Source organism: Lissotriton vulgaris, chromosome 4_1 (assembly GCF_964263255.1).
Source record: "Lissotriton vulgaris chromosome 4_1, aLisVul1.2, whole genome shotgun sequence".
Taxonomy (NCBI): Eukaryota; Metazoa; Chordata; class Amphibia; order Caudata; family Salamandridae; genus Lissotriton; species Lissotriton vulgaris.
Window position 1 is genome coordinate 144,339,608 of NC_141691.1, and position 7,829 is coordinate 144,347,436.

Below are 7,829 nucleotides of genomic sequence, written 5' to 3' on the forward strand. Positions count from 1 at the left end.
GTAAGTAGAGTGCCATCTCTGAATAGTGCACCGACAGTGGCCACTCCAGCCCACTCCCACCTGCAGAGTTGTTGATGTGTCAGTATCCCGGCAGAAGTGGGGAGTCCCAGAAGTGGAATGTTGGGTGTATATGGTGTAATGGGTGCCTTGTATTTCAGGGCCAGCCTCCAGTACGTCAGCGCGACTCTAAGTAGTGGTGGGGTCTCAATGGGGCACTCCCATCGGAGCACAACAGTGTGTGCAGTGCACCTCGCTCAACCATACCAGGAGTGTACGCTATCTCCTGTAGATTACGACCTGCTAGCCAGTAAGAGAGCCACTGCAGTTGGCTCACCATGTAGTAGGCCCTGAAGTCTGGAGCTCCCATGCCACCAGCATTGGACAGCAGTTGTAGGTTTGCCAGACTGACTCAGCGCTTACCCGTGCCCCATATTAAATCAGTCAGTAGCCTATTCAGTGTTTTGAATGTAGTAGATGGGATCACTACCAGTAAATTAGTGAAAAAGTATAGCACACTCGGTAACATGGAAATGTTTGCTATTGCTAAGTGCCCCGCCACCGATAAGGGGAGTGTTGTCCAAAAAGTGATTTGGGATCGCAAGGAGGTGATCGCTCTCTGTATGTTCCCATCCAGTATGTCCCATTGGGTTCTATACACTCGGACTCCCAAGTATTTGAAGGTGACAGAGGCAACTACCATCTCAGCCTCCCCTAAGGGGATCACCCGCTGCAAGAAACCCTCCCCAAATGAATACACAAGTGATTTATCAAAGTTAACGAAGAGACCCAAGATTAATTGAAGCTGGGAGAAGATCTAAGCCACAGTTTGGAGACCACTCCAGAGGTCCTTGGTGTATAGTATAATATCATCAGCAAATAGGGACAGTGATGAGTCGTCTGCCCTATTGAGATACCCCAGTTTACTGCATTATGGCGCAGCTTATGAGCAAGGGGCTCTAAGGCCAGTACGAAAAGGATAGGGGACAGGGGGCACCCCTACTGAGCAACCCAAAATACCCTTGAGGGCTTGGGTAAATATATGGAAAAGTAAGGAATGCCTTCAAGGGAATTTATTTTCACAAATAACTTAGAAGTGATTTAAAGAAACTTAAAAGGACAATTCAATGGTACTCTGGTGGAACCAATCCCAAATATAACTTTGTACTGATTATATGAAAGGTACACACTGTTATACAACATAAAACAAACACAAAAGAACAAACACTAGTTGGGTGTATAGAAAAATATTGAATTTATCATTCAGTTAAAAAGGTAATCAATTTGAAATACAAATATATATATGCAGGCCCACAGGTACATTGAAAATAAACAAATATATGACTCTGTAGGTCCAGATGACACCTTTCCTAATTCTCAATTTGATGGACAGATAAGGAAAAGGCGCTGGTCGACGTTTCGGTCTCCTAAGTGTTAATCTGTGAGACCAACTTCAGGACTGTTGGAATTTATATTTGTAATAACCTAATGTAATCTCTATCAATGGTTGAGAATACTTCAGATAAACACACAACTGATGAATGAATCTCGATAAAAAGATAAGCTTTCTTGAAGATGCTGCTAGTTAAATGTAGATGGCACAAATTTAAAGATGTTTGGATAGCAGAATGTGTCAACACAGGACTAAATGGCTTGCCTGGTGGAAGTATGGTTGTCTTAGTTTACATTGAACGGACGTACCCACATGGATGGTAAGTGCAGTTGATACGGTACAGTCTTCAGAGTGACTATGGCTGCAATGTGTATCAACCACTACGGCGTTTAATCTTGTTGAAAACAGCCGGAAAAGAACGTATCTTTGTATGTAGAGAGAGGCCTAATGTCCTTATTTTAGTTGTGACTCTTAAATTCGGCTGGGGTACGGGGTCCACAGATTAGTTGCAGTCTTCTGTGCGCCGTGACAGAATCAATGCTGCATCACCAGAAGCTGCTTCTCAAACTACCAAAGCTTCTGGTGATGCAGCATTGATTCTGTCACGGCGCACAGAAGACTGCAACTAGTGGTTCCTCACTCCCCCCCCTTTTTTTGGTTTACCTATATAGAGGACCTCATGTCTTCTATATTCTCTCTTCCTTTTCCGAGCCTCCCTGGGGACCAAAGGAGACGGGAAGAAAACACGGGAAGAAGAAGGAAGGAAGCGCCAGTGAACCGAATAGGACCGGATAAGGAGTATTATCCAAAGACTTGAACTCTGGCCTCACATAAGAAACAAGTGTGTCGCATAATAAAACCTAGCTTAAACTGGCCTTGTGTGCAACCTGATCCTTGCATACCATCGCAACATACTAAAACACACTACTATTGCTAATAAATTTGAGTGTATCATAACTATTTTTCAATAAAACACCTCATAGTGACTGGTTTGGTGCAACAAGAGAATATATGTGTGTGCAAAATGAGATATATGTTAATAAATTGGTTTGCACATAGTCATCCTGCACTCCAAAACAATGAGGTAAAAACAAAAAGTGGACTATCAGTTACAGAAGTGACATTATAATGCAACAATCGATGTTTCAACTCTATTTGGTTGGAGAAGCATCAGCGATTCTAAACACACAAATATGGCTGGGTCCAAACTGGGGTGGCAGAGTGAGCAAAAGTACAACTGATTAAACACAGATCTGTGATTGGGGGTGAGTGGCTGAAAAGTTTCAGCACTCAGTCCATCATCTTGTTGTGTTTGCTATGCATGCCCTAAGTGGCCAAGGGTATGCCGAGACGTGTGTCCCTTGCTGACTGTGCCACTGGATTCAAGATAGTCTGGGTGATGTAAATGTGTGTGTCTTGTAAAGCACACTGCTACCCGGAGGTGTCCTGGCGCTATAGACCGCTGGGGAACCCGTCCTGGCTTTCCCTGTGAGATGTTCCCTCCTGGGTATCTCCAAGGTGAAACCAGGCATCCCCGGCGTTTGTGGGGGGCCATTGTGGAGATGAGGCAAGCTAATGCCCAGAGTTGCCGAGTGTGATCCCTGGTTAGAGTAGGCACCGAGGTGAGAATTATCGAGTCCGCTGACCCTAGTTCATGACCCTGCCGCGTCGGGAATTGAACCCTGGTCCCGGGCCGTCCTCTGCTTCCGGGTCTGCCGCCTCTAACAAGTGAGCCACACCGCTCCCAATGATGGGTAATACCCTAAAACCGCTCTCAGGATGCTTGCTTTCGGTCCAGGTAGGATCTGGTCTGGCAGTTTGGGCTGGACTGTTCCCATGAGTAACAGTGTTAAGACTGATTTGCATATGGCTGGGTCTAAACTGGGCTGGCATAGTGGGCAAAAGAATGATGGATTAAACCCAGATCTGTGACTGGGGATGAGTGGTTGAAAAGTGTTAGCACTTCATCCATAAATCTTGTTGTGTTTGCTATGTATGCCATAAGTGGCAACGGGTATACCCATCCGTGGGTCCTTTTCTCACTGTGCCATTGGTTTCAAGCTAGCCTGGCTGATGAGGGTAAATGCCCTGAAACTGGTCCCAGGATGCTTGTTTGCAGTTAGGAGAGGACCTAGCCAGGCAGTTTGGGCTGGACTGTTCCCATGAGGAACAGGGTCAAGACTGATTTGCATATGGGTGGCTCCAAACTGTGGTGGTATAGTGAACAAAAGAACAATGGATTCAACCCAGATCTGTGACTGGGGGTGAGTGGTTGAAAAGATTCAGCACTCCATCTATCATCTTGTTGTGTTTGCAATCAATTGGTTTGCACATAGACATCCTGCGTTCAAAGACAATGAGGTAAAAAACAAAAAGTGGACTATAAGTTACTGAAGGGATATTATACTGCAACAATAGATCTTTCAACTTCATTTAGTTGAGGAAGCATCAGAGATACTAAACACAGAAATATAATTTTCTTGGGATCATTGACTAATATTCATAAGTTTTTATTCTTCTTCTTTTGAAAGTTTATTTAAAAAACTATTTGTTTCATATCTTGGAAAATGTATTTATTAATTTATTATGTTTTTATAGTATTTTTAGAGTGCACTGTGACTAGACTGGTACCCTAGTGCTGGAAGCAGCAATTACCTACAAGTGGGGAGAAAACTAGAAACTGCAAAATGCAATCATTCCATTATTAAGGAACATCAAGAAAAATTCTTATTTTGGGAGCAGTAAGGTCTTCAAGGCTTTCCTAGGTTTCAGCAAACCTGTCAAGGCTCTTAGAACGGACGGCATCCTGTTCCAAAGCTGTGCAACTTTCACTGTGAAAGTGCGACCCCCTTGTCTAACCTTCCGGAACTTATATTCCTGTATAAGATTCACATTTGCTGACTGATGAACCCTCCCAGGGCATATCTCCTCAGTCTATGTTGAAGCTGAAGTGGACCCTTCTACTGTAGCGCTTTGAAGAACACAATACACATAGATGTGAATACAATCCTTTGCTCTTCTGGTAACCAGTGAAGTTCCCTAAGAGCATTGGAGGCTGAAGATCTCCGTGCTCTATTCAGCGTCAGTGTGGCTGCAGCCACCTGGACTCTGTACGACCTCTTGATCAGGTAATCAGTGGCTCCTAATAGAAGAGCGTTGCAGTAGTCTAGTCTAATTAGGGTAGTGCTCCGCACAAAAAAGGCTTCAGCATGAGCAGATAGAACCGGAAACAATCTTCCGAGGCCATGAAGCATTGAGAAGCAGGCACCGGCCACTTTATTGACATGCTTCTCTGAAGACAGACGGCCATCACAGATAACTCCGAGGTTGCGTGCTACCTCCGAGAAGGTCAGCTCAGTCTCAGAAGGTAATGGCCAAAGATTTGAGGGAAATGGCATCAGAATCTTGATCGCAAAGCAACATAGACATTCTGTGTTGTCACCATTTAGTTTAAGGGAGTTTGCACTGATCCAATGTACAATGTCCACTAAAAAGCTTTTATATCATCTGACCGATTGTTGTTAAAAGACAGAATCAGCTGCGTGTCAGCCGCATAATTAACCAAGGAAATATAATGCGTTTTGATCAGAGAGATTAGTGGCTTCATATATATGTTAAGCAGCACAGGGCTGAAGGCTGATCATTGTGGCACCCCATGTTTGATACATCTAAAGTCTAATTGGAATGGGGATGGCGCCACAGCTTGACAGCAATCTTGCATGTAGGATTTTATCCACTTCCATATGATTCCACCAACACCCATATCCACCAACATTGTGAGCAGGGTGCAGTGGTTGACCGTATCGAAGGCAGACGACAGATCCAAGAGAACAAGTAATGTAGACTGGCCATTATCTATCCTCAAGGATTTCGTCCATAGCTGTCACTAATGCTGTCTCTGTACTAGGGGTGGACAGTGAACTCAGCTCCGTCGGCAGATTTAGCTTAATTTTGCCACTCTGAACTCCGCTTGGAGCATGGAGTTCAGCAAAAACTCAACCAAGCGAAGCAGGGTTCACCAGCATGTTCACTCTGCATTGGGGGATAGGAAGCAGCCCACACAACTGTTGGCCTGGCCGGCAAAGACATTTGCACAGCCTACTAGTGGGCTGTACTGGCTGCTTTGTGTGTGGTGCAACATTGACAAACTGAATAGAACAGAGGGCTTGAATGGATTTAGTGTGAGAGACAGAGGGCCGCAGAAGAGGTAGAAAGGCGCTTAAAGCCAGGTGTGGCTCATCTGGTTCATGGCAAGCATCCTTGGTGTCGCGGTTGTGTCCCTGCAGGCACCCCATATGGCGGGAGCTGGTGAGTGGACAGTGTATCGCTTTGGTGAAGTCGTGCAGCTGCCATCTTGCGTGTTTTTGTGTATTTCTCTTTGTTTGACCCAACTGTGCTCAGTTTGTATTCTTTTTCAAACTTATTTTCTATTATGTTTTACTTTATGATTTTCTATGGAACCTACCTCTCATTAAGAGTTTAAGCTCCATTTTATTACCCAAGCTTGGTGACTCTAGTTGTCGCTATTAATTCAATTGTATTGCAGGGTTTGAATCTGTGGCCATTGGGACACGCTTGGATTTGTAGCATGTGCCTCACCCCACTGAGCTATCATACTAGCTAATCACTCCCTGTCCGAGCCAGTCTTTACTGCAAGCAAAAAATGGTACACAGTCAAAATATCGAATTTTTAATTTCAACTTACACTTATATCGAGTTGCTAATATCGAAGGGACAGAATATCGATGTCCAGAATATCGATTGCAAGAATATCGACCCTAAGGTAAGTGATATTGAAATTACTTATATCGATAGCATATATATCGATGTAAGTAATTTCGATTTACTAATATGTGTTAGAAATTTTAGTTAAGTATTTAAATTAATTGTTATAATATGTGTTTAATATGTTTTTATAAATAAAAAATATATAAAAGTAAATTATATGTTTTACTATCAGAGTGGGTTGTGGGTTTTTAGGGGAATAGGGTGGGAAGTAATTTATTTGTAATTAAATAATTATTTTTTAATGATTAATTTATTTTGCAATTAAATATTAATTGGCAATGATTTATTTTAATTGATTAATTGATTAATTAATTGATAATTTATGTATATTTTTAACTAAATTATATGTTTTACTACTGGAGCGGGTTGTGGGTTTTTAGGGGAATAGGGTGAGAAGTAATTTATTTGTAATTAAATAATTATTTTTTACTGATTAATTTATTTTGCAATTAAATATTAATTGGCAATGATTTATTTTAATTGATTAATTGATTAATTAATTGATAATTTATGTATATTTTTAACTAAATTATATGTTTTACTACTGGAGCGGGTTGTGGGTGTATAGGGGAATAGGGTGGGAAGTAATTTAATTGTAATATTAATTAATTTTGGGTAAAGGAGTATTTTTAGGGTTCAGGGTCAGTTTCGGGTTTTTGGGTAAAGGGGTATTTTTAGGGTTTAGGGTCAGTTTTCAGTTTTTGGGTAAAGGGGTATTTTTAGGGTTCAGGGTCAGTTTTCAGTTTTTGGGTAAAGGGGTATTTTTAGGGTTCAGGGTCAGTTTTCAGTTTTTGGGTAAAGGGGTATTTTTAGGGTTCAGGTTCAGTTTTCAGTTTTTGGGTAAAGGGGTATTTTTAGGGTTCAGGGTCAGTTTTTAGTTTTTGGGTTAAGGGGTATTTTTAGGGTTCAGGGTCAGTTTTCAGTTCTTGGGTAAAGGGGTATTTTTTGGGTTCAGGGTCAGTTTTCCCTACTGTTGCACCCACTGGAGTGGGAATAGTAATTATTGTTAATTAAGTATATATTATATATGATTTGTTAATATTTTCTTTTTATTAAATATGTATTATTATTTTTTTTACCATTATTAAATATATTTAAATATGTTTAAGTAATTTATAAGTATTATTTACAGTATTTTTCATTTTATTTTAAACCCAAAAAAACCCGATATATTTGACAACGATATTTTTAACATCGATATTATTTTTTCGATATTTTGGTACTTACCATGTTGTACATAGGGCGTCGATATTCTTGCAATCGATATAATTACGCCGATATTTGTGTAGGTCGAAATTCTGTCTGTCGAAATTCTGTCATAGATCCTCAAAAAATATACCTAGACTGAGTGGGCGAAGCGTCCAAGGTTATAGGTTTGACACAGAGGGGTGAGATTGAGACTCAGCTAAGGCCAGACATACATGTGATCTTTTGAGTGCGTTTTTCCTTTGTCTATTTCGTTAACTAGGAACATCTAAGAGGGGCTGTAGGAAAAGCCCAACTTTGTGACCGCATAAATAAACTGTTTGGCCTCTAAGAGACTTGCATAACGTTTTAAACCACAACCCCGTCCACCATCCCCTCTTCTTAATTTATTGCATGGAAGCCAGCTTACAGTTTCAAATGAAGTTGCCTTGTGAGTGTAGTCTCT